Source organism: Callorhinus ursinus, unplaced genomic scaffold (assembly GCF_003265705.2).
Source record: "Callorhinus ursinus isolate GAN/ISIS: 27379988/994484 unplaced genomic scaffold, GSC_fseal_2.0 scaffold6, whole genome shotgun sequence".
NCBI classification, from domain to species: domain Eukaryota; kingdom Metazoa; phylum Chordata; class Mammalia; order Carnivora; family Otariidae; genus Callorhinus; species Callorhinus ursinus.
This window is the reverse complement of record NW_027397068.1, coordinates 8069182-8096349: the sequence shown is the minus strand read 5'-3', so window position 1 is coordinate 8096349 and position 27168 is coordinate 8069182. Positions and strand designations below refer to the sequence as shown.

The 27168-nt window shown below is 38.9% G+C and overlaps 1 pseudogene; it reads left to right on the top strand.

The window, feature by feature from the left end:
• LOC112819421 (protein SET pseudogene) overlaps positions 1-27168 on the top strand; it is a 47992-nt pseudogene that overhangs the window by 7656 nt on the left and 13168 nt on the right.

Here is a 27168-nt window from a genome sequence, read left to right as displayed (position 1 = left end):
TTGATAACAAATTTATCTAATCTTTAAAATAACTGCAGAAGGAAAAAAATACACTTCCAGAATTAACCTTATCCTACTCATAACCCAGGCTCTCTACTGAGGAGGTCATTTTCATTTGTAAATCATCTCTATTTATGGAATGTTCCCAATAAAGAAATATGTCTCTTACTCCCTGGTGCTGATTCTGAACTCCTTGAAAGCAGAGAGTGAATCTTATCCTTAATGACTAGATCCAGACTCTTAAAGAGGTCTACAAACTTCTGAAAGTATGTATGAATTTTTGAAAGAATGTTCATTTTTCCAGCAAGAGGGTCTGTAATTTTCATCACATCCTCAAAGATTTTTTTTAAGATTTTTTATTTTATTTATTTATTTGAGAGAGAGAGCACAAGAGGCGGTAGGGTCAGAGGAAGAAGCAGACTCCCTGCCGAGGAGGGAGCCTGATGCGGGACTTGATCCCAGGACTCTGGGAGCATGACCTGAGCTGAAGGCAGTTGCTTAACCAACTGAGCCACCCAGGCGCCCCAAATCCTCAAAGATTTTAAACCAAACACTCAAGCAGTTTGGAACCACATACTACAAACTTAATTAATGCTTGCTGAACAAACTAATCACTTTATTTATATATTCTGGCAATGCCCTCAGGTCAAAGAACCACCAGAAACAAACCTAAGGCTGAACAAGTTGGGTTTATTCCTTGATGCAGAGGTGGGGAATATACCCCATGGGGAATCATGTGGTGTCTCAGTAAGAATGGTAGAAAGTACCAATTACAGGATTTGGACTTTGAATAGGCAACTCGGGGAAGAGTATATGATCGAGGATCTTGATCAATCTTATCAATCCTATCTAGCACAAAGATAAAGCTGTAATTAGTAAAGAAATAACAGCCACTCACTTTTTCCCTTTCTCAGTTCCTAAAGTGGAAAGGTTTTCTGCAATGTAAAGTAACTCAGTAAAGTGTTGATAAAGTTTAAAATTTTATTGGATTAAATATTGCTGCTGGAATCTAAGGTAGAGAATTATATCTATGATAAACTATACATCAGATTTCATATGCACATACTGAATTTACATTCCCACAATAAGGTACCTTAGTCAGTATTTCTTCTTGTGCATTTCACAAATAGTTTTCTACAGAAGGTGCACCAAGAAGTAGTTTCACTCAAGGCTAGGCATTTTATGAGTGCACAATTTAAAAAATTTTAAGGCCATAGGAGATGGCCTAATTATACATATAATTATACTAATTATATATACACATCTAATTATACATATCTTTAAAAGACTTCTTTTTTCAAACTAATGGCCAATGGCTAAGTGTATTCTGGGAAGTCCATGAATTTATATGCTTATATTTTCATTCTGTAATAATCTAAAGAACAACAATAGTACAAACATATATGGGATGACTATCTCATCACCAAGGAATATACCAGGTGATGTCTGTCCCTGTGTATATCTAAAAGTAGAATCTTCTTTGTTTCAGGTAATACCAGATGACTCACGGGATACTAGGATATTGAACCAGTATTAGTTGGATCAGAGGAAAATGGCTGGGAAAACTGAGTTCGTGGCAAAGCATATAAGCACACAATAATTCAGGGACAAGAAAGTCAACAGAACCTACATTTAGCACAGGGAATAGCAGACTGTAGGTACCTCACAAAATAAGATTGGAGGGAAGAGGGGGAAGATATTTACTAGGATGTGAACAGTGATGGTGGTGGGTGGTGGCACTAATTAAAGACTACTTTTTCAATTATTTTATCCTTCTTAACAGGGCTGAAACTTTCTTTAATAATCATGTATGTTTTAAAATAAAAATATTTTTTAAAAATTTTATATTGTTCAATATAATGCTATTGATAGGAATTTTTAAATTATTTGAGGTGCCTAATGCTTTATAAAATACTATGAGTCTTCCAGTTTCTAGTCTGACATGTAAAGAGCTTTGACACTGTAACTTCCACTCTCACCTCTGCAAAATGCTGAACAAACTAAAAATCAGCATCTCTGTTTCATGATCTCTGGGATCATAACCTGAGCTGAAGGCAGACATTTAACCGACTGAGCCGGCCACCCAGGTGCCCCAAAAAGGAACCATCTTAAATAAACCCAGAGCACTTTATCATCCTTAAAACTGCCTGCCCCCAGGAAAACTAATATGTGTCAGTTGCTTTCCTATATGCCAGCAATGAACAATTGGAATTTGAAAATAAAAACACATCATTTACTCTAGCAACAAAAGAGGAATACTTAAGTATAAATCTAAAAAAATATGCCCAAGATCTACATGAGGAAAACAACAAACCTGATGAATGAAATAAAAAAAACATCTAAATAAATAGAGGGGGTGCCTGGCTGGTTCAGTTGGTGGAGCATGTGACTTGTGACTCTTGATCTCAGGGTTGTGAGTTCAAAACCCCTGTTGGGCATAGAGATTACTAAAAAAAGAGAGAGAGAGAGAGAGAGATTCCGTATTTGTGAATAGGACACCTTAATGTTATTAAGATCTCAGCTCTTCCCATTTTGATGTATAGATTCAATGCAACCCCAGCAAAATCCCAGCTAGTTATTTTGTCCATACTGACAAAGTGATTCTAAGGTTCATATGGAAAAGTAAGACTCAGAATACCAACACAATACTGAAGAAGAAGAACAAAGTTGGAGGACTGATACTACCTGGCTATATGATTTACCATAAAGCTACTGTAATCAAGACAGTATGGTATCAGTTAAAAAATGGACAAATATTCTGTTCAATGGAACAAAATAGAGAGCACAGAAATAGACCCACACAAATATAGTCAACCGATCTTTGACTACTACAAACCTACTACAAAGGAGTAAAGGCAATTCAATGGAGAAAGGACAGTTGTATTAGTTTGCTAGAGCTGCTAAAACAAAATTATCATGGACTGGGTAGCTTAAAGAACAGATATCTTTTTCTCCCAGTTCTAGATGTTAGATGTACAAGACCAAAGTGTTGATGGGTCTGGTGTCTTTTGAGGCCTCTTTCCTTGGCTTGCAGATGGCCACTTTCTCACTATGTCCTCATATGGTCACATCTTGGTCTATGTACGTGTCTGGTGTATCTAACTTCCTCTTTTATAAGGATACCAGTCATATGGGATTAGGACCCACCCTAAAAACCCATTTTAACTTAATTACCTCTTAAAAGGCCCTATCTTGGGGCGCCTGGCTAGCTCAGTCAGAAGAGCACATGACTCTCGATCTCAGGGTCATGAGTTCGAGCCCCACATTGGATGTAGAGATTACTTAAATAAAAACTTTTTAAAAAATGTTTTAAAAAGGGGTGCCTGGGTGGCTCAGTTGTTAAGTGCCTGCCTTTGGCTCAGGTTCTGATCCCAGGGTCCTGGGATCGAGCCCCTCATCCGGCTCCCTGCTCAGCAGGAAGCCTGATTCTCCCTCTCCCTCTCCCTTTGCTTGTGTTCCCTCTCTCGCTGTGTCTCTCTCTGTCAAATAAATAAATAAGAATCTTTAAAAAAAAAGTTCTAAAAAAAGTATCCCTTAAAAAAAAGGCCCTATCTCTAGATTCAGTCACATTCTAAAGTACTGGGGATTAGGGCGTCAACATATGAATTGTGGGGGGTGCACAATTCAGCCTATAACACTAGTCTTTTCAACAAATGGTGCTGGAACAGTTGGACATCCACATGCCAAAAAGAAAAAACAAAGAAAAGAAAGACTCTAGACACAAGCTTTGCAACTTACCAAAACTTAATTCAAAAGAGATCCTAAACCTAAATGTAAAATACAAAACTATAAAATTTCTAGAAGATAACATCAAAGAAAATCTAGGTGACCTTCAATTTGGCAATGAGTTATCAGATACAACATCAAAAGCAGAATTCATGAGAGAAGTAATTGATAAACTCAAATTCATTAAAAGGGAAAATCTTGTTTCCTGTGAAAGACACTGTTAAAAGAATGAAAAGACAAGCCACAGATCTTTGTAAAACACATCTGATAAAGTATTTATATCCCAAATATATAAAGAACTGTTAAAAATCAGCAATAAGATATAAACATAAAACCTGATTTAAAAGTAAGCAAAATATCTGGGACAGACATCTCAACAAAGATATACAGAAGACAGGGGCGCCTGAGTGGCTCAGTTGGTTAAGTGTCTGCCTTCAGCTCAGGTCATGATCCTAGGATCAAACCCTGCATCAGGCTCCCTGCTCAGTAGGAACCTGCTTCTCCCTCTGCCTCTGCCACTCCCCCTGCTTGTGTTCTCTTTATCGCTCACTCTGTCTCAAATAAATAAATAAAATCTTAACAAAAAAAAAAAAAAAAAGACATACAGAAGGCAAAGAAGCACAGGAAAAGCACGTTATTAGGGAATTAAAAATTAAAACAATGAGAAATCATTACACACCTATTTGAATGGCAAAAGTTCAAAAAAAAAAAACAACATCAAATGCTGGCAAGAATGCGGAGGAAAATGAACCCTCCTTATTGCTGGTGGGAATGAAAAATGGTACAGCAACTTTGGAAGAAAACCCAATAGTTTCCTCCAAAGCTAAACATACTCTTACCATACAATCCAGCAATCACTGGATGGTATTTATACAAATGAGCTGAAGATGTATATCCACACAAAAAAGTTCACACACAAATGCTTATAGCAGCTTTATTCATAATTCCAAAACTTGGAAGCAACCAAGATGTCCTTCAGTAGGTGAATGGATAAACAAACTGTGGCACATCCATAGACTGGAATATAACTGAGCAATAAAAAGAAATGAGCTATCAAGCCATGAAAAGACATGGAGGAGCCTTAAATGCATTTTCTAAGAAGTCTGTCTGAAAAGGCTAAATACTGCATGATTTTAATTATATGGTATTCCAGGGGCAGCTGACTGGTTCAGTTGGTGGAGCATTCGACTCTTGATCTCAGGATAATGAGTTCAAGCCCCACACTGGGCAGAGAGCTTACTTAAAAATAAATAAATAAATAAATAAATAAATAAATAAATAAATGGTATTCTAGAAAAAGCAAAATTGTAGAGACAGGAAAAAGATCAGTGATTGTGGGCCACCTGGGTAGCTCAATCTGTTAAGCGTCTGCCTTCTCCTCAGGTCATGATCTCCAGATCCTAGAATCACACCCGCATCAGGCTCCCTGCTCAGTGGGGAGTCAGCTTCTCCCTCTCCCTCTGCCTCTCCCCTTTGCTTGTGCTCTCTCTCTCCCTCAAATGAATAATGAATAAATAACATCTTAAAAAAAAAAAGATCAGTGATTGCCAAAGGTTGTGTGAATAGGTGGAGCACAGAAGATTTTTAGGACAATGAAATTATTCTATAAGACATCATAATGCTAGATACATGACATTATCCATTTGTCAAAACCCATGGAATTGTACAACACTGCTACGAACTAAATTGTGACCTCCAAAATTCATATGGTGAAGCCCTAGCCCCCAATATGACCATTTTTGGAGATAGGGCACCTAAGGAGATAATCAAGGTTAAATGAAGTTATACGGGTAGTGCACTGATATGATAGGATTAGTGTACTTATTAGAAGAGACACCAGGGGCGCATTCTTTCTCTCTCGTTCTCTCTCTCCCCCCCGCCACTTTCTCTGCAACTCTACCTATCTAGCTGTCTCTGTCTCTATGCTTGAGCACACAGGAAAGGCCATGTGGGCACAGAGTGAGAAGGTGACTGTTTACAAGCCAGGAAAGGAGCTCTCCCCAGAAACTGAATTCTACTGGACCTTGATCTTAGACTTTCAGCCTCCAGAACTGTAAGCAAATAAATTTCTGTTGTTTTAACCATCAAGCCATCCATCTGTCATATTTTGTTAAGGAAACCCAAGCAGACTAATAAAAAAATAATAATAGTAAAAACTCATTAAGGGGTTGGGGATATATGAGAATCCTGTACTGTTTGCTCTATTTTTCTGTAAACCCAACAGCTGCTGGTGAAAAAAAAAATGTATTAATTAAAAAAACATTTTAAGAGAGGGGCGCCTGGGTGGCTCAGTTGGTTAAGCAACTGCCTTCGGCTCAGGTCATGATCCTGGAGTCCCGGGATCGAGTCCCACATCGGGCTCCCTGCTCAGCAGGGAGTCTGCTTCTCCCTCTGACCCTCTTCCCTCTCGTGCTCTCTGTCTCTCATTCTCTCTCTCTCTCAAATAAATAAATAAAATCTTTAGAAAAAAAAAAACATTTTAAGAGAGAACTTTTAGGGCCTTTACTATACAGCATGTGTTTGATAAAGATTAGAATCTGACCATGCTCTCTAGCTATAAATATATCACCACAAATTGAGTTATTTGTTGTGTATGTTCATCAAAAGTTTTTATCTTTTCGGTCTTTTTTTTTTATTATTTTTTAAAAGATTTTATTTCTTTATTTTTGGGGGAGAGAGAGAGAGAGAGTGAGCATGAGCAGGGGTGGGGTGGGGGGAGGGGAGGGGCAGAGAAATAAGTAGACTCCCCACTGAGCAGGGAGCCCAATGCAGGACTCAATCCCAGGACCCCTGGATCATGCCCCAAGCAGAAGGCAGATGCTTAACCAACTGAGCTACCCGGGCGCCCTATCTTTTTGGTCTTTAATGAAAATATAACTTTGCTGACAAGGAAGAAACTGCTAAAATATTTACGTTTTGACTTTTTTTTTCAAGTTTTTAATTAAATTCGAGTTAGTTAACATATAGCATAATATTGGTTTCAGGAGTAGAACTTAGTGATTCATTACTTACATGTAACACCCAGTGCTCAACATATTAGCATCAGTCAGGGTTCAGTCTGAAAAACAGAACCACAGCCCCTCTACCCCCCACCCCATAACAAAGAACTACCCAGTCCAAATCCTGTGAGTTTCTTAATTTCCAAACATAACATTTTTGGACCAGATAATTCTGTGTGTGTGTTGGGCAGGGTGAGGCATGCTGACTTGCCCACTGCAGGATATTTAGCCATATATCTAAATTCTGCCAACAGGATGCCAACAGCAACCCTCATTCCTGCACCACTATTCCTCCCACTCCCCCATTCCCATCAAGATCATCAAAAATGTCTCCAGAGATCACCAAATGTCCCATGGGGTTCAAAACTGCTCGCCGTTGAGAACCACTTTTGTGAAGGGATTTGACACAGGGATTGTAAGAGCTGGTTAAGCAGGCTCCGTAAAGGCTACTGTCCCCAAAGCTGATGAAGGAGGTTTAAGTCCACAGGGCAGGCAGTCAGGAAGGGAAGATGGATGTATAATGGGGACAAGCAAGAACAAAGTGAACACACATCTGGTGAAGAGTCAGAGAAACTGAAAGAGGAGCGGGGAAAGGTGGAGTGGTTGCAGCTCCAAGCATCTGAACTAGCAGATAAGTGGCCAAGTGTGTAAGCTACGAAGTGGTTACTGCTTCATTTCCATGCTACTAATCTTGCACAAGAATATCTCTTGTGGCCTACCCTAACTGGAAATTCACAGGAAAGGAAATTCTGGGAAATGTAGTTCAGCCCAGTCAACACATTACAAAGCCATCACAAAAATAGTCTCGCTTTAATGTTATAAAATGGTGTTCAAAGCTAATCAAGTAAATCTCATCATAGATTTTATTTATTTTCAAATGATCTTCAAAGAAAAATACAGAAATACTCCAGTGAATCTGCAGGGACCTTCAACAAACTATACATTTTCTACAAAATATCAATTCTGTTTAGTTTATAATCAAATTCTGTCGCATACATTACCTGCACTGTGGCCATATATAAATCCGACTTTTAAAATCAATTGAAAACTCAGTATAATACGTGTGGAATATTTACAATCTATAGTTGCAGAGGCTAGATGTTAATGATGAGGAGGACTCTTATCAAAACATAATCTAAGGGGTGCCTAGGTGGCTCAGTCGGTTAAGCGTCTGCCTTCGGCTCAGGTCATGATCCTGGAGTCCTGGGATCAAGCCCCGCATCAGGCTCCCTGCTTGGCTGGGAGTCTGCTTCTCCTTCTGCCTGCCACTCCCCCTGCTTGTGTTCCCTCTCTCGCTGTCTGTCTCTGTCAAATAAATAAATAAAATCTTAAAAAAAAAAACATAATCTAAATAAACCTCCCATTTGCTCCCATCCTCCCACCTCTCTGCTAAGTATCTAACTTTATCCCATCAAGGTAATTTTGAATGACCCATATTTACATAATGCATCTTCTATCGATTTTTTCATTGCCTGCTAATCAGTTTAGAATCCATCTGCCCGAGTCTGAAGGTGTCCTTGCTGGGGCTGGTTACAGACTCTTCCTTGTGAATGATCATGTAGATTAGGAAAGATGAAGTGTGTCCTCTATCTGATATATAAAATCTTGTACTGGAAAACAATTTAGAGGGTATTTTCATACTAGTTCAATAAAGTCTTTGTGAAGGTGTCCTTATCTGAATCAGACATGGACTGGGAACTCCTGACTCACACTGGGTGGACACCCATGGGGTTAACAGTGCCTCCTCTAAAATCCTATGAGCCAAATATTCCTGCCCTCCTGTTACCCTGGAGCCTTAGGGGTTCTGGCCACCAGAAGGATGTGTTCTGACCAGCAACATATTTTATAATGATATGGATCCATCTCTATCAAGATCATATCCCTTATCTATCTGCCAGTGAGACTGTAAACTTTCACATAAAAGTATAAAAAGAATTCCAAATGTACATGTCCTCATTTTAACTGCTGGAAGGAAATCATTTCTCCTCAAGAATTTCCAGGAAAATCAGGGGTGCTTTCACTAGCCAATGGGTCAGTCCTGATTTATGGTTAACCACTATAAATGGCCAGGCCAAGAACCCACAGCCTCAAGCCTCAATAGTCTCTCAGAGGCATCACTCTGAGATGGAACTCTTCTCCCAACAGCAGCGCCCAAAACTAGGTTATCATTCTTTTTTTTTTAAGATTTATTTATTTGAGAGAGACAGAGTATGTGTACAGAAGGAAGGGCAGAGAGAGTCTCAAGCAGACTCCATGCTGAGCACGGAGCCCAACGCAGGGCTCAATCTCACAACCCTGAGATCACAACCTGAGCTGAAACCAAGAGTCAGCTGTTCAAACGACTTTGCCACCCAGGGACCCCGGTAATCATTCTATTGTGGGTAGAACCAAAACACCACTGCTCACAAGAGATGGCACTAATGCTTATGCAACACATAGAAACCATTCTTTCTGTATTACCACTCAGATAAACTTGCCCATGCTCCCTATAATCTAAGACTTCCATTGTGGTCCTCTCTCTTAACTTGCCCAAACGTATGTCTGAATTCTTATTGAATGGTAGAGTTCACATCTTTTCCCTAGAAGGAACTCAACTTATGTAAATGGTGTAGGGGTGAAGAGGCATGTCCCCTAATTTCATTCATCAGAGTCTATTTGAACCCCAGATAACACAACATATTACATTTCTTTATATTTCTTCCCTCTTCTTCAACAAATGCCAATAATAGGTTCATAAATTGAATCTAGGTTACTGTTATGGAATTATTTAAAAGTAGATGCAAAAATGGAATCTCATGACATGACTTTTCCTGCCATTTTCCCATGTATATGAGCTTCCATTTCTTCCTCATCTGTAAAATTGGGGTAATAATAATAATAATAATAATGCCTAGCTCACAGATTTGTTGTAAGGATTAAATAAGTTAATATGTGCAAGTTAATTAGAGAAATGCCTGGTATGGGAAAAGTGATCAATAAATGCTTCCTGCAATTATTACTGTCAAAATAATAATAGATAGGGAGAGGTGCCTGAGTGCTCAGTCAGTGAAGCATCTGCCTTCAGCTCAAGTCATGATCCCAGGATCCTGGGATCGAGTCCCACATCGGGCTCCCTGCTCAGTGGGGAGCCTGCTTCTCCCTCTCCCTCTACCCCTTCCCCCCTGCTTGTGTTCTGTGTCAAATAAATAAATAAAATCTTTTAAAAAAATAATAGATATGGAGGAAGGAAGGAAAAAATGAAGGAAGGAAGGAAGGAAGGAAGGAAGGAAGGAAGGAAGGAAGGAAGGCAGGCAGGCTGAGGTGCAGATTCTGTGGGACATCTGGACACAGGGCTCCTTTGTCCCTAAACCCATTGCATTAAGTTCCTTGGGTTCATAAAATCTACACTTTGTCTGTACAATGCCAAACATTATTTAGCTGAGAACATTATAAGGCCTAGATATTTCAGTAAATCTTTTGCTGAGATTAAGTATGATAAAGCTCATTTTTTTATAACAGGACCAAGTAAAAATTCAAACAGCCAAAGTTTTCTCTCCTTATGTATTTTATACTCTACGCTTTGTCAAAGTTTGTATAGGTGGAGATTTTCTGTGGATTAAAAAAGCAGGCAAATGTGGCAAAATATGAACAAATTTTAAATCTAGATTATAGGTATATAGGTATTCATTATACTATTCATCTTTTCTGTATGATTAAAATTTTTCATAATAAACAGTAGAGAAATGACAAAATTTAAAGTATATCTTATAGTTACTAAAAATCTAGGCTGAGGTGCCTGGGTGGCTCAGTCGGTTAAGTGTCGAAATCTTGAATTTGACTCAGGTCATGATCTCAGGGTTGTGGGATTGAGCCCCACCATCCAGCTCTACACTCAGTGGGGAGTCTGCTTAAGATTCTCTCTCTCCGGGGTGCCTGGGTGGCTCAGTCGTTAAGCGTCTGCCTTCGGCTCAGGTCATGATCCCAGGATCCTGGGATCGAGCCCCGCATCGGGCTCCCTGCTCCGCAGGAAGCCTGCTTCTCCCTCTCCCACTCCCCCTGCTTGTGTTCCCTCTCTCTCTGTGTCTCTCTCTGTCAAATAAATAAATAAAATCTTTAAAAAAAAATTCTCTCTCTCCCTCTCCCTCTGCCCCTCCACCCTCTCTCTAATAAATAAATAAATCCTTTTTAAAAATCTAGGCTAATACTTCTGGCTTTTTTTAAAAGATTTTATTTCTTTATTTGAGAGAGAGAGATCATGAGCTGGGGGAGGGGCACAGGGAGAGGGAAAGAGACAAGCAGACTCCCCAATGAGCGTGGAGCTTATGCAGGGCTCAATCCAGGACCCTGAGATCATGACCTGCGCTGAAGTCAGAGGCTTAACTGACTGAGCCACCCAGGTGCCCCAATATTTATAGCTTTTATATCTACGATGCTGTACACTGTTAACTGATATAATAATAACCCTATGCAGTATAAAATCTTTAAATATGCCTCCTGAATCATCAAAGATTAATGATATTTAAATTTTAAAAATAAAAGCAAGGGGCTCCTGGGTGGCTCAGTCATTAAGCATCTGTCTTCAGCTCAGGTGATGGTCCCAGGGTTCTGGGATCGAGTCCTGCATTGGGCTCCCTGCTCAGCGGGAAGCCTGCTTCTCCCTCTCCCACTCCCCGTGCTTGTGTTCCCTCTCTCACTGTGTCTCTCTCTGTCAAATAAATAAAAGCAAAATTAATAAACAAGATTGGTTTTGTAACATAGTTTAAATAGCATAGACTTGGAAACCTCAAGTCTATCAACGGAGAACAGGATAAATTATTGTACATCGATACAACAGAATATTACACAGTCTTTAAATAGGAAGAAGCTGATATGACAAGAATGCCAAGATATATTGTTTGTTTTTTTAAAAGATTTTACTTATTTATATGACAGAGAGAGAGCACAAGTAGGCAGAACAGCAGGCAGAGGGAGAAGCAGGCTCCCGGCTGAGCAGGGAACCCGACGTGGGGCTCGATCCCACATGACCTGAGCTGAAGGCAGACGCTTAACCGACTGAGCCACCCAGGTGCCCCACCAAGATATATTGTTAAATGAAAAAAGAAAGGAATGGAACAGTGTATATGGAATACTCTCGTTTGCCTAAGAAAAGAAAAAACTTTTATCTGTACATATAATTTTTATATGTATATTTAATAGCTCAGGAAGGATATCCTAAACATGGGTAAATTGGAAGGAACTCGGGGACTGAGAAATAAAAATGAGAGGAAGCCTTTTAGAATATACTCTCCTGAAAGATTTTGAATTTTATGCTAAGTCACTGTATCACCTATTTTGAAAATGAAGTGAACATTTTTAAAATAAACATTTAAAATAAAATAAATAGAAAAATAAGAAAGGTGAGCAGTATATTTTAATCCATACTTGGGAAAGTTACAATATTAACATGAAATTAGTATCTAAATGATCGAGTATCAAGGTACCACAAAACTGGAAAAACCCATCCGTTCTTTTTGCATAAAGATGAGCAATTAACAGATCACTTTGTAAGGAAAGCCTGAGAGGAAGATGAAAGGTCTAAGTAATAAAATCACAATTCCTGCCCATTTTCAAGATCTCAGGAGGTTCCTGATATACCGGTTTCCTTCAGGAGCACAGGAAACTTCTCAGAGTGGTCATCTGACCTTTGCCCATTCCATATCACCATAGCCCAGGGTTGGCTCTGGCTAGAGAACATGGACTCAAAAACCAGTTCCAGTACCACCTGGTCCCACCATACTGTCAACTCCAAATCCACCATCTTTTTTTAAAGATTTATGTTTTATTTGAAAGAGAGAGAGAGGAGAAAGTGCAAGCGTGCGCAAGTGCACATGACTGGGAGGAGGGGCAGAGGGTGAGAATCTTAAGCAGACTCCCTGCTGAGCGGGGAGCCCAACACAGGGCTCGATCTCACAGGCCATGAAGTCATGACCTGAGCTGAAATCATGAGATGGATGCTTAACCAACTGAGCCACCCAAGCACTCCTCCAAATTCAACATTTTAGATTCCATTTTCTTTCAAATTTTAGCAAATTTTCAGTCATTTTCCCTACTTGTTTGTTTATGCCAAACACAATGGGTTAATAAAGAAATTTTTTCAAACCTTGAATACAAATTCAAATATTTGTTTTACTCCCATTCTGGTTAAAATTTTGAGTACCACAACTCTGTCATGTCCAAATTCACCCAATGACAAAGTAATAATCCTTGGTTCTACCTATCTGGGGAGATTTCTGTTTTTACATGGCTCATATTTATTTAGCTATGTAGTAGCAGCCTCTGTGCTGGGTTCCAGTGACCCCTATATCCTGGTATTCACACCCTTGTATAATCCCCTCCCATTTAGTATAGAGGGATTTAGACTCATTTCTAACAAAATATAGCAGAAGGATGTCACTTCAGAGATTAGGTTATAAAAAGATTATGGCCTCCATCTTAAGGACTCTATCTTTAGATCAGTTGGCCAGGGAGGTAGTCAGTTATGTTGTAAGGCTGCTCTGTGGAGAGGCCCATGAAAGTGAGCTTGAAAACAAATTCTTCAGTCCCAAATGAGCCTTGAGATGACTGAAATCTTGGCCAAGAGCTTGACTGCCATCTTGTGAGAGACCTTGAGCAAAAGGCACCCTGCTGAACTATTCCCAGATTCCTGACCCTTAGAAACTATGAGATAATAAATGATCGTTACTCTAAGCTACTAAGTTTTAGGGTAAATAGGCAGCGATAGATAACTAATACATGCTAAAATTATTAAAGCTGCAATTTAAATAAACTGATGCAATACCTGATACATTCTTTAAAATACAGTAAATCTGTTGTCCAAAGAAGATAAATAACAGAGTAGATGCTCAGCATGTTGACTGATTGTGTGATAGATGACTGGAAACCTCATTTCAATAATTCAATAATTAATAAAATAATAATCACATTTTAAAATAATGAAGACCTTGGAATGACTCATCAAAAAAATGAAATATTGTTTACCATAGTAAGTTTTGCATATTTTTATATTCTGTATGTGAAAATCCTTGATAATATTAATATATTATGAATCTGTTTTTGCATAAACATAATCACTAATCCCCAGTTCTGCCAGATAATAAACAGTTTATTGAACTTAAAATTCATTTGTAGTTTGAAATTTTATTTCAGTTATAATTCCTCTCGAATCAACGCCTGAAACAGCACTTGATATAAAGAATGGGGCATGAGTGCCCTCTTGTGATAGAATAGGCATTTAAATGCATTTGTAAATATTTTTCAATTGCATATGAAATAATTTAAACTAAATCATTTCACAAACACAAAACGCCCTTTATTGCTAGGTCAACTTGTATCAGTATTTTTTAAATGTGGGGAGGACAATTACCTGAAGAACTTGGTTAATGTTAATAGACAATATGAATAAATCACACTAAAATTCCATTCCTTCGATTGTTCTTATAGCTACAACAAAAGCTGAGTATAATAGAGGCTCTTCCAACCAATCATCACTTAACTGTCTCACAAATGTTCTACATTCCTGCCTAATGACTAAGACAGGCTCCCAGTACAAGAGTCTCAGGACCAAGCAGGTAGGCTCCAGTAATGCCTCCACTCTCTAGCTCTCACTGGATGAGGTGTTCACTTTCTAAGGGTCATTGTTTGATCCTGAACCTATTTATGTCAACTGTACTTCTATTCAAATTATGTAATTAAAGTAAATAGTATGCAAAATGATGTTTTATTAAAAGAAAAAGGAAGTGTTATTAGGTAAAAAAAATAACTAAGTGGGATGCTTTGGAATGACTTCAGAAAAGATATTCAAGAAAAAATTGAAATTGTACATGAGTAAGAAAACTATAAAAAAAATTAAGAATAGAAGTCATAAAAACCTAAAGGAATTCTAAAACCAACAGCATCAAAACATCAGCAGACTACTTAAAAAAATAATTGCTAATAAAAGCTTTGGCCTAGGGGCTCCTGGGTGGCTCAGTCGGGTAAGCAAGCATCTGCCTTCAGCTCAGGTCATGATCCCAGTGGGGAACCTGCTTCTCCCTCTCCCTCTCCTTCTGCCTGCAGCTCCACCTGCTTGTGCTCTATCAGATAAATAAATAAAATCTTAAAAAAAAAAAAAAAAGCTTTGGTCTAAAATCAAAAAACTGGTATATTAGTTTTTACATTTTATACTAAAATAAAATATTTTAGGTACATATTATCTTTTTGAATGATTTTCTATTTTAATCAAATTTTTTGACTTACTGAGTCTGAAGGATTTTTTTCCCAAATGCTCATATTTTATATATATTTAGATAAAAATTTGTATGGAATATGAATTTGGCCAGATTTTAAAATGAATTTGGGTCTGTGGGGCCTGAAATATAGGAAATCTGTCTCTCATTAAATATCACAAAATGAATTCCACAGCATATTAAAAGGATCATTCACCATGACCAAGTGGGATTTATCCCTGGGCTGTAAGGATGGTTCAACCTATGCATATTAATCAATATGATATATCACATTAATAGAATGAAAGAAAAGAATCATGATCATCTCAATAGATGCAGAAAAAGCATTTGGCAAAATTCAGCATCTACCCACAATCAATGAAAACTCTTAAAAAGTAGGCAAAGAAGGAATATATCTCAACATAAGAAAGGCCATATATGACACGTCCATAGCTAACATTGTACTCAATGGTAAAAGGATGAAAACTTTAAGATCAAGAACAAGACAAAGGTACCCACACTCACCACTACTATTCAACATAGTACTGGAAGTTCTAGCTAGAGCAGTCAGGCAAGAAAAAAGATCAGAATAAGAAAGGAAGAAGTAAAATTGCCTTGATTTGCAGATGACATATAATATAGAAAATCCTAAAGACTCAACCTAAAAACTGTTAAACCTAATTAATGAATTCAGTAAAATTACAAGATATAAAATTAACATACAACCAAACTAAGGGTCCTAGAGGGGAGGGGGGTGGGGGGATGGGTTAGCCTGGTGATGGGTATTATAGAGGGCACATACTGAATGGAGCACTGGGTGTTATATGCAAACAATGAATCATGGAACACTACATCAAAAACTAATGATGTAATGTATGGTGATTAACATAATAAAAAATGGTAATAAAAAATTAACATACAACCATTAGTGGTGTTTCTATACACTAAAAATGAAATTTCTGAAAAAGAAATAAAGAAATCAGTCCTATTTACAATAGCATCAAAAACAGTAAAATACTTAGGAATACATTTAACTAAGGAGGTAAAAGATCTCTATGCTGAAAACTACAAGATATTGATGAAGTAAATTGAAGAAAATACAAGTAAATGGAAAGATAACCTGTGTTCTTGGGTTGGAAGAATTAATATTGTTATAACGTCAATACTACTGAAAGCGATTTATAGATTTAGTACAATCTCTATCAAGATTCCAATGGCATTTTTTTACAGAAGTAGACAAAATGCTCCTAAAATTTATATGGAACCATAAAAGAGCCTGAAAAGCCAAAGAAATCCTAAGAAAGAACAAAGCAGGAAGTATCACTCTTCCTGATTTCAAGCTATACAATAAAGCTATAGTCACAAAAACTGTACAGTACTAGCATAAAACAGACCCAAATCGGCCAATGGAACAGAATCAGGAGCTGAGAAATAAACCCAAACATACGACCAACTAATATTTGACAAGAGAGTCAAGAATACTCAATGGAGAAAAGACAATTTCTTCAGTAATGGTGCTGGGATAATTGGTATTCACATGTAAAAGAATGTAACTAGACCCGTATCTTGCACCACTTATAAAAATTAACTTGAAATGGATTAAATAGGGGCACCTGGGTGGCTCAGTTTTTAAGCATCTGCCTTCGGCTCAGGTCATGATCCCAGGGTCCTGGGATTGAGCCCCGTGTCAGGCTCCCTACTCCGTGGGAAGCCTGCTTCTCCCTCTCCCACTCCCCCTACTTGTGTTCCCTCTCTCGCTGTATCTCTGTCAAATAAATAAATAAAATCTTAAAATGGATTAAATACTTAAATGTAAGACCTGATATCATGAAATTTCTAGAACAAAATATAGGAACAAAGCTCCTTTACATGGGTCTTGGTAGTGATTTTTTAGAAATGACACCTAAAGCATAAGCAACACAATCAGAAATAAACAATTGGGACTAAAACTAGAAAGCTTCTGCACAGCAAAAGAAACCATCAGCAAAGTGAAAAGGCAACCTATGGAACGAGAAAATATATTTGCAAACCATATATCTGATAAGGGGTTAATACCCAAAATATATAAAGAACTCATACAACTTAATAGCAAAAAAATAATAATCCAGTTTAAAAACGGGCAAAGCACCGAAATAGACATTTTCCCAAAAATAATGTATGAAAGGCCAACAGGTATATGAAAAAGTACTCAACATTACTAGTCATTAGGGAAATGAAAATTAAAATCACAGTGAGATATCACCTCATGCCTGACCACAAGAGATCAGTCTTGTGGTTAAATAGAGGTGGGGGTGGGGAGTAAATGTTTTTCCTTTATTCTTCTTTCTTTTCTTTTTATTGTGTCTATATAAGAAGATGGATGTTAGCTGCACGTATTGTGGTAATCATTTCGCAACATATATAAACTAAACCATCATCCTATGCACCTTAAACGTATACGGTGATGTATGCCAAATATTTCTCAATAAAACTGGGGGAAAAAAATCAAACCCCCATAACATTTGGCACTGACATCGAGGAATATTTGTATAAAGTATTGACTCCTAAAATTACACTGCTTTTACATCTGTTACTGACATCAATATTTGGTATAAAATGTTTACGCAGATAACAAATGTCTGGAATCCTCACCAAAGGATGCATTTACAAGTCTGAGCATAGTGTTTTGTGGTGATGTGACAAACTACAGTATCAGATAAAGAAGCTTCTACTTCATTTTTTAAATTATTTTTTAATTACCCAGGAAATTGTGAATATAACTAGCCCAAACTAATGTAAATGGCCAATATTTCTCTGAATTGACATTAATGTTAAATTTTGTTAAATGTTAAATTTTAAATGTTAAATGTTAAAATTTTCAAGCACCACTTTCAAGCTCCTTCCGTTTTTTTCCCTTGAACTTATACAATAAGTTTACACACAGTAATTGTCACATTGATTAGCAGATTTTGATATATAATTGTCCTACTTTGGATTCCATGAGAGAAAATAATAACCAAGTTAATACATGCCATAATACATGTATTCACATATCATATAATCAATAATTATTTAGCATCTGTTATGTGCCAGTCTCTGTTCTTAGCCAAAACAAGAATAAAACAGATAAAAATTCCCGGCCTTGTAGTGCTTACATTTTGTTAGGGGGATATAAAAAAAACAAAAACCATAAAAGTTAGATAATGTGCTAGAAAGTGACATATGCTATTAAAAAAAAAAAGGAAAAAGCAGTTGGGGAATGCTGGGCCAGGGCTGCAATTCTAAATAGGCTGGACTGGGAAAACCATACTGACAAGGTGACATTTAGATTAGGACCTATAAGAGGTAAGGGAATAAATCAGGAAGAAATGTGGAAGAAGAGTAATCCATGCCAGGAGCCTTGACAAAGCTTAGTCATAAAGCAGTTTCACCTATAAGTAGAATGACAGTATAATTTATGCTTAAAGCAAGACATATGTATTAGACAGCCTGTGGCATAAGCTCTCTCTTCTGTATTTCTATTAAAAAAAAAAAAACTTATCTGCTACCCTAAAGTCATGAAAATAAAGTGGGTTTTTTTTTTCATAAATTTATAACAGCACGATAGTGATAAAAGGGCCCTGGACTCCATACCTGAAAGTCCAGCTGCAACTTCTGCTCCACCCTACACACCATATTAGGTGGCAACAACAAGCTAGTGAACGTGAAAATAGAGAAATACAGTTGTCTAAATTAAAATATTTGTCCATTTTCATCCAAGTCAGGTTTAAAAAAAAAGAGTACCTACAATTTTGCCAAGTTCAGATTCATTTAGTGAAAAAATTAATAATCCTTGAACCTCACTTTCTGGGGTTTTTTCTGTCCTGGGAAGTTTTCTGTCCTGGGTACTACTTTGCATATGTACATGTTTACCAAGTCACAGCTATTAAAGTCATGACCTTAAATGAAAAAAATGAAACATATGATAAAATCTTTAAAAATAAGCAGGGAGTGGAGTGGAGTGGAGGGGGGGTGGGAGGGATGGAGTGGCTGGGTGATGGACATTGGGGAGAGTATGTACTATGGTGAGCACTGTAAATTGTATAAGACTGATGAATCACAGACCTGTACCCCTGAAACAAATAATACATTATATATTAACAAAAAAATTAAAAAAAAAAATAAGCAGAGAGTGCCTGGGTGGCTCAGTCAGTTAAGCATCTGACTTCAGCTCAGGTCGTGATCTCAGGGTCCTGGGATCAAGCCCCGCATTGGGCTCTCTAATTGGCAGGGAGTCTGCTTGTCCCTCTCTCTCTGCCCCTCCCCCTGCTCATGCACTCTCTCTCCCTCGCTGTCTCTCAAATAAATAAATAAAATACAGTAACCAGTAAGTTCTTGTCAAAACAGCCAGAAGCTTTCTGTCCCTTTCTGGCATTCAAGATGTCAAAGTAAGCAGGATGCCTGGGTGGCTCAGTTCGTGAAGCACCTGCCTTCGGCTTCGGTCACGATCCCAGGGTCCTGGGATGGAGTCCCACAGTGGGCTTCTTGCTCAGCGAGGAGCCTGCTTCTCCCTCTGCCTGCCACCTCCCCTACTTGTATTCTCTCTGACAAATAAAGAAATAAAATCTAAAAAAAAAAAAAAAAGATGTCAAAGTAAGGATGTGGTAGATCTATTGTGAAATTCTAGATTTCCCTGGGTCTTCACGTAATAGCTGTGACACAGGAGCCAAAACTGTTTATCATCTCTGTGAAGGCGCTCAAAGGACGACTGAGTAGACTTCCTGCTGCTGGTGTGGGTGACATGGTGACGGCCACAGTGAAGAAACACAACCCGGAGCTCAGAAAGAAGGTACATCCAGCAGTAGTAATTCCACAACGAAAATCATACTGGAGAAAAGATGGCATGTTTCTCTATTTTGAAGATAACATGGGGGTCACAGTAAACAATAAGGCAAAACAAAAGGTTCTGCTATCATAGGACCAGTTGCAAAGGAGTGTGCAGACTTGTGGCCCAGGATTGCATCCAATGCTGGCAGGATTGCATGATTCTTTGGTGTTTAAAGATTTATTTATTAATTTTGAGAGCAAGAGCAAGGGAGGGAGAGGGAGAGGGAGAGAGTGAGTGGGGCAGGGAGGTTGGAGGGAGGGAGAGAGAGAGAATGCCAAGCAGACTCCCCCCTGAGTGAGAAGCCCCATGCAGGGCTCTGTCTCACAACCCTGAGATCATGACCTGAACCAAAATCAAGAATCAGATGCTTACTGACTGAGCCACCCTGGCATCTCTCTTTGGTGTATTTGTTTAAAAAAAAATTAAAAATTATTTGCTCTCCCCTGCACTCTAAAAAAGAGAGCAAGGACACCCAGCCCTTTGAGGAAACATTTCTGTAAGTGTGGGAAGACAGCTTAACCATTAGTTTATTGGATAACTTTACATAAGTCACTTGCCTTTTTTGCATCTATTTTCCTTCTCTTTTTAATGGAAATGATAACATATGTCTTACCCACTGCACAATGTTAATGTTAGGTAACATATGTTAAAAGGCTTTGATTATAAAAGTGTTATGTGTCATCATAATCATCACTAATCATTTACTGATTATCTAGTATAATTAGAGCAATATGATAAATGTTTATTGGCGACCGAGAGCCCGGATACAATAAAAAAATAAAATAAAATTTAATAATACCTGCCCTACCCATGGAATAAGATTAGAATTGGATGAATAACATATGAGCTTCATAGAAATGTGTGCAAATACTAGCATTGTCTGAAATAAAGCCAAGCACTTAGCAAAGATTACAGCTGGAATAAATTATTGGGTAGTGCTAAGTTTTTGGAGATTATATAAAATGATGCAAAAACTTGCAAGGAACATCCACTGAAAGGGACTGAGTCTTGAGAGAAAGGTAACACAGCAAGTAAGTAAGAAATAATGAACAAAAGTTATAAAGTTATTTTACAGGACAAACTAGAGATATAACCAAAACAATATTTGTAATAGTGAGAATTTCATCATTTGAAGGGGAGAAACTTAGTCTTATTCACATGTAAGTTAGCTTGACAAAGTAGCCACAGGACTATAATTGGGGTCCTAAGTTGTGTTAGATCATTCAATTGGAAGAGCAAGATCAGGTAAAGTCACTCAAGAAAACGCTTTTCTAGACTGTAAAATTGTTAATGTAGACTTCTAGAGAAGATGGATCCTAAGCTCACTTCGTCCATGGGCACAACTAGATAACAGCCTCATCAGTGTAAATAACCCAGAACAACCCAAAGACTAGCAGAACAGACTCTTCACAGCTAAATGTAGAGCAGAGGTCACATTGAAGAGGGTATGAAGGGCAAAGATGAGGTTGGGAGCTAAACAGACCTCTGGGGCTGTCCATGGAAGGGAGGAATGTGCTGGGCAGGGAGGGGGCAAGAAACAGAACCTCACACCAGGTACCCCAGGCATGGGGAACCCACACAGGAAGAAGAATCCCTATAACATTTGGCTTTGAAAACCAGAGAAGCCCAACAGTCAGTGGGATTTAACACCTGGAACTTTAAAAATCAGTAGGCTTGGCTCTGGGAAGGTTGTGGCAGGGATGGGGGGGTGTTAGGAACTGAGTCCCTACCCTTAAAGAGAGAGCACAACAAACACCCCATGGAGGTACAGTATAGAAGCAGAAGTTTGAAAAATGCCTAAGGTATACAAGAGGTTGATTTGTTTACTAATCTCAGAGCATGTGCCTTGGGAGACTTCTCAAAGAACAAAAGAGCTGGTGGACCCCATTTCCACCTCCTGCCCTCCAGCCTAGATACACAGACACCTATGCAGAAAAGCGTGGCACCAAAGCTCTCCACCTAGCTTGCTGACAGCATGCCCCATCCCCATATTTTCTTGCAGACCTGCCCCTTCCAATACTCCCTTGGCCAGAACCCATCCAAAACAGTGTCAAAAGGCTGGCATTGTGCAAGCAGACCTGACAGGGGCAAGCACCACTCCAAATTGACTACTGCAAGATAACCACACACAGCAGTCTGAGTACAGGCCCAGCAGTGGGCTAGGTCAGACATCTGGTCTGACTGCAGTCCCCACCCACCAACAAAAGCTTCTCAGGGGACAATAAAGGTAATCCACCCTGTAGCTCAGTGCTACTGCATCTCTGGCAAATACCTAGTCTGACTCAGCTCAAGCCCAAGGTGGCCCCAAACTGGCCCACTAACAATACAGGGACCAAACCTTCCCCACAATGGGCAGAGAGACATTGCAGACAAGTGGACCAAAGGAAAAAATGGCTCAGCCACAACAGTAAGGCATGTGCAACACACATAAGACACTCTTGAAGAGCCAGGTTCCAGTGAACAGGGGACACTGCACTGCAGGGCACTACAGGACCTCTTCTTCATAAGGCCGCTACTTTCAAAAGCAGGAGATGTAGGTGAGTTTCCTAACACATAGAAACAGACACAGAGAGTTAGAGAAAATGAGGAGACAGAGGAATATGACCCAAATGAAAGACCAGGACAAAATCACAGCAAGAGAGCTAAACAAAACAGAGATAAGTAACATGTGTGATATAGAGACTTTAAAGTAATAGTCATAAAGACCAATGGACTGGAGAAAAGAGTAGAGGACCTCAGTGAGACCCTCAACAAAGAGAAAACATTAAAAAAAATCAGAGATGAAGAACTTAAGAAATGAAATTAAAAATACAATGGACGGGGGTGCCTGGTGGCTCAGTTGGCTAAGCGTCTGCCTTAACTCAGATCATGATTCCAGGGTCCTGGGATCACGCCCCGCGTCAGGGGCTCTCCCTCTCCCTGTCCCTCACTTGTGCTCTCTCTTGCTACCTCTCTCTCAATTAAATAAATTCAATCTTTTTTAAAAAATGCAATGGATGAAATAAATAGTAGACTAGAGGAAGCAAAAGAAGGGATCAGGTATGGGCACCTGGGTGGCTCAGTTGTTAAGTGTCTGCCTTTGGCTCAGGTCATGATCTCAGGATCCTGCTTCTCCCCCTCCCACTCCCCTGCTTGTGTTCCCTCTCTTGCTGTGTCTCTCTCTGTCAAATTAATAAAATCTTAAAAAAAAAAAAAAAAGAAGGGATCAGTAACCTGGAGGACAGAGTAATGGAAAGCAATCAAGCTGAAAAGGAGAGAGAAAAAAATAATAAAAAATGAAAACAGACTGAGGGAACTCAGCAACACCATCAAGCATAATAACATTTGCATTATGGGATCCCAGAAGAAGAAGAGAGAGAAAATGGGGCAGAAAATTTATTTGAAGAAATAATAACTAAAAACTTCCTGAGGGGCGCCTGGGTGGCTCAGTTGGTTAAGCGACTGCCTTCAGCTCGGGTCATGATCCTGGAGTCCCGGGATCGAGTCCCACATGGGGCTCCCTGCTCAGCAGGGAGTCTGCTTCTCCCTCTGACCCTCTTCCCTCTCGTGCTCTCTGTCTCTCATTCTCTCTCTCTCAAATAAATAAATAAAAATCTTAAAAAAAAAATAAAAAAAATAAAAAAAAAAATAAAAACTTCCTGAATCTGGAGAATGAAACAGAAATTAGAGCCAAGAGGCACAGAGAGCCCCAACAAAACCAACCCAAGGAGGTCCACACCAAGACACATAGTAATTAAAATGAAAAAAAGTAGTAATAGAGAATTTTAAAAGCATCAAGAGAAGAGGTGCCTGGTTGGCTCAGTTAGTTAAGTATCCTACTCTTGGTTTTGGTTCAGGTCATGATCTCAGGGTTGTGGGATCAAGCCTCCCACTCATGCTCTCTCTCTCTCTCTCTAAAATAAATAAACGGGGCCTCTGGGTGGCTCAGTCGGGTAAACATCTACCTTCGGCTCAGTTCATGATCCCAGGGTTCTGGGATCAAGCGCCACATCAGGCTCCTATCTCGGGGGGAGTCTACTTCTCTCTCTGCCTGCCGCTCCCCCTGCTTGTGCTCTCTTGCTCTCTCACTGTCTCTCTCTGACAAATAAATAAATAAAATCTAAAAAAATAAAATAAAAAAACTATTAAAAAAATAATAAATAAATCTTTTTTTAAAAAAGAAAATAGGAAAATTTTTTTTTTAAAAAGTAACAGAGAACATAAAACAAGTAACAAAATGGCAGTAACTACATACCTATCAATAATTACTTCAAAAGTGAATGTACTAAATGCTCCAATCAAAAGACACAGGGTGAGGCACTTGGGTGTCTCAGTCAGTTAAGCGTCTGGCTCTTGATTTCAGCTCAAGTCATGATCTCAGGGTTATGAGATGGAGCCCCGTGTCAGGCTCCGTGCTGGGTATGGAGCCTGCTTAAGATTCTCTCTCCCTTGCCCTCTGCCCCTGCCTCCCCTCCCTCTCTCTAAAATAACAAACAAACAAACAAAAATAGGGTGATGGGATGGATAAAAAAGTAAGTGTCATCTATCTCCTGCCTACAAGAGACTCCTTTCAGACCTAGAGACACATACAGTTGAAAGTGAAGGGATGGGAAGGCATTTACCACACAAATGAAAGTGAAAAGAGGGCGCCTGGGTGGCTCGGTCAGTTAAGCATCTGTCTTCAGCTCAGGTCATGATCCCGGGATCCCGGGATCAAATCCATCATCCCAGCGCTGGGCTCCCAGCTCCACGGGGAGCCTGCTTCTCCCTCTGCCTGCCGCTCCTCCTGCTTGGGCTCTCGTTCTCTCTTTCTCTCTGACAAATAAATAAATAATATCTTAAAAAATAAAAGAGTTAATACCTATGGGGTGCATGGGTGGCTCAGTCAGTTAAGCGTCCGACTCAATTTTGGCTCAGGGTCATGAAATCAAGCCCTGTGTTGTCCTCAGCAGGGAGTCTGCTTCTCCCCCTCTCCCTGTTCACACTCTCTAAGAAAATAAATAAATAAATCTCTTTTAAAAAAATAAATAAACAAGGAAGAGTTAATACCTATTCTTCTCAAACTATTCAGAAAAAATAGAAGAGGAAGGAAAGCTTCCAAATTCATTCTGTGAGGTCGGTATTACCCTGATACCACAACTGGATATAAAGACACTACAAAAAAAAGAGAACTACAGGCCAATATCTCTGATGAACACAGATGCAAAAATCCTCAACAAAATACTAGCAAACCAAATCCAATAATACATTAAAAAGCCATTCACCACCATCAAGTGGGATTTATTCCTGGGTTGCAAGGGTGGTTCAATATTTGCAAATCAGTCAACATGATACAACACATCAACAAGAGAAAGATAAAAATCACATGATCATTTCAAGAGATGCAGAAAAAGCATTTGACAAAGTACAACATCCATTCATGATAAAAACCCTCAACAAAGTAGGTTTAGAGGGAACGTACCTCAATATAATAAAGGCCATATATAAAAAACCCACAGCTAAAATCACACTCAATGGTGAAAAACTGAGAGCTTTTTCCCCTAAGGTCAGGAAAAAGAGAAGGGTGTCTACTCTCACCACTTCTTTTCAGCATACTACTGGAAGTCCTAGTCACACCTCTCAGACAAGAAAAAGGAATAAAAGGCATCCAAATTGGTAAGGAAGATGTAAAACTTTCACTATTTGCAGATGACATGATACTATACCCTAAAGACTCCACCAAAAAATTACTAGAACAGATAAATGATTTCATGAGGTCACAGGATAAGAAATCAGCGTACAGAAATCCATTCCATTTCTATACACAAATAATGAAGCAGGAGAAAGAAGTTAACAAAATAATCCCATGTACAATTGCACCAGAAATAATAAAATACCTAGGAATAAATTTAACCAAGGAGGTGAAAGACTTGTACTCTGAAAACTATAAAACACTGATGAACGAAATTGAAGACAACACAAACGGAAAGATACTCCATGCTCATGGACTAGAAGAACAAATATTGCTAAAATGTCCATACTACCCAAAGCAATCTACATATTTAATGCAATCTCTATCAAAATACCAATAGCATTTTTCACAGAGCTAGAACAAAAAAATCCAAAACTTTGTTTGGAACCACAAAAGACCCCAAATAGCCAAAGCAACCTTGAAAAAGAAAAGTAAAGCTGGAGGCATCACAATTCCAGACCTTAAGTTATATTACAAAGCTATAGTCATCAAGACAGTATGGTACTGGCACAAAAACAGACACATAGATCAATAGAACAGAACAGAAAATCCAGAAATGAATCCATAGCTACATGGTCAATTAAACTTCAACAAAGCAGGAAAGAATACCCAATAGAAAAAAGAGTCTCTTCAACAAATGGTGTTGGGAAAACTGGAGAGCAACATCCAAAATAATGAAACTGGACCACTCTCTTAAACCATACACAAAAATAAATTCAAAATGGATGAAAGACCCAAATATGAGACAGAAAACCTCCTAGAGGACAACACAGGCAGTAACCTCTTTGACATTGGCCATAGCAACTTCTTGCTAGACACATCTCCTAAGGCAAGGGAAACAAAAGCAAAAATAAGCTATTGGGTGGTGGGGAGCACCTGGGTGGTTCACTCGGTTAAGCGTCTGCCTTCGGCTCGGGTCATGATCCCAGGGTCCTGGAATCGAGCCCCACGTCGGGCTCCCTGCTCAATGGGGCACCTGCTTCTCCCTATCTCTCTGTAGCTCCCCCTCCTTGTGCTCTCTCTCTCTCTGTCAAACAAATAAATAAAAAATTTTTTAAGATTTTATTTATTTATTTATTTGACAGAGAGAGAGCACAAGCTGGGGGAGCAGCAGGCAGAGGGAGGAGAAGGAGAAGCAGGCTCCCAGCTGAGCAGAAAGCCCAACACAGGGCTGGATCCCAGGACCCTGGGATCACGACCCAAGCCGAAGGCAGATGTTTAACCAAGTGAGCCACCCAGGTGCCCCATAAATAAAATCTTTTTAAAAAATAAATAAATTATTGGGACTTAATCAAGATAAAAAGTTTCTGCACAGCAAAGGAAACAATGAACAGAACTAAAAGGCAACCCTTGGAATGACAGAAGATATATGCAGATGATACATCTGATAAAGGGTTAGTATCCAAAATCTACAAAAACTTACCAAACTCAACACCCAAAAAACAAACCCAGTTAAGAAATGGACAAAAGACAAGAATAGACATTTTTCCAAAGACATACAGATGGCTAACAAACACATGAAAAGATGTTCAACATCACTCATCATCAGGGAAATATAAATCAAAACTACAATGAGATATCACCTCACACCTGTCAGAATTAATAAAATTAAAAATACAGGAAGAAACAGATGTTGGCGAGGATATGGAGAAAAGGGGACATTCT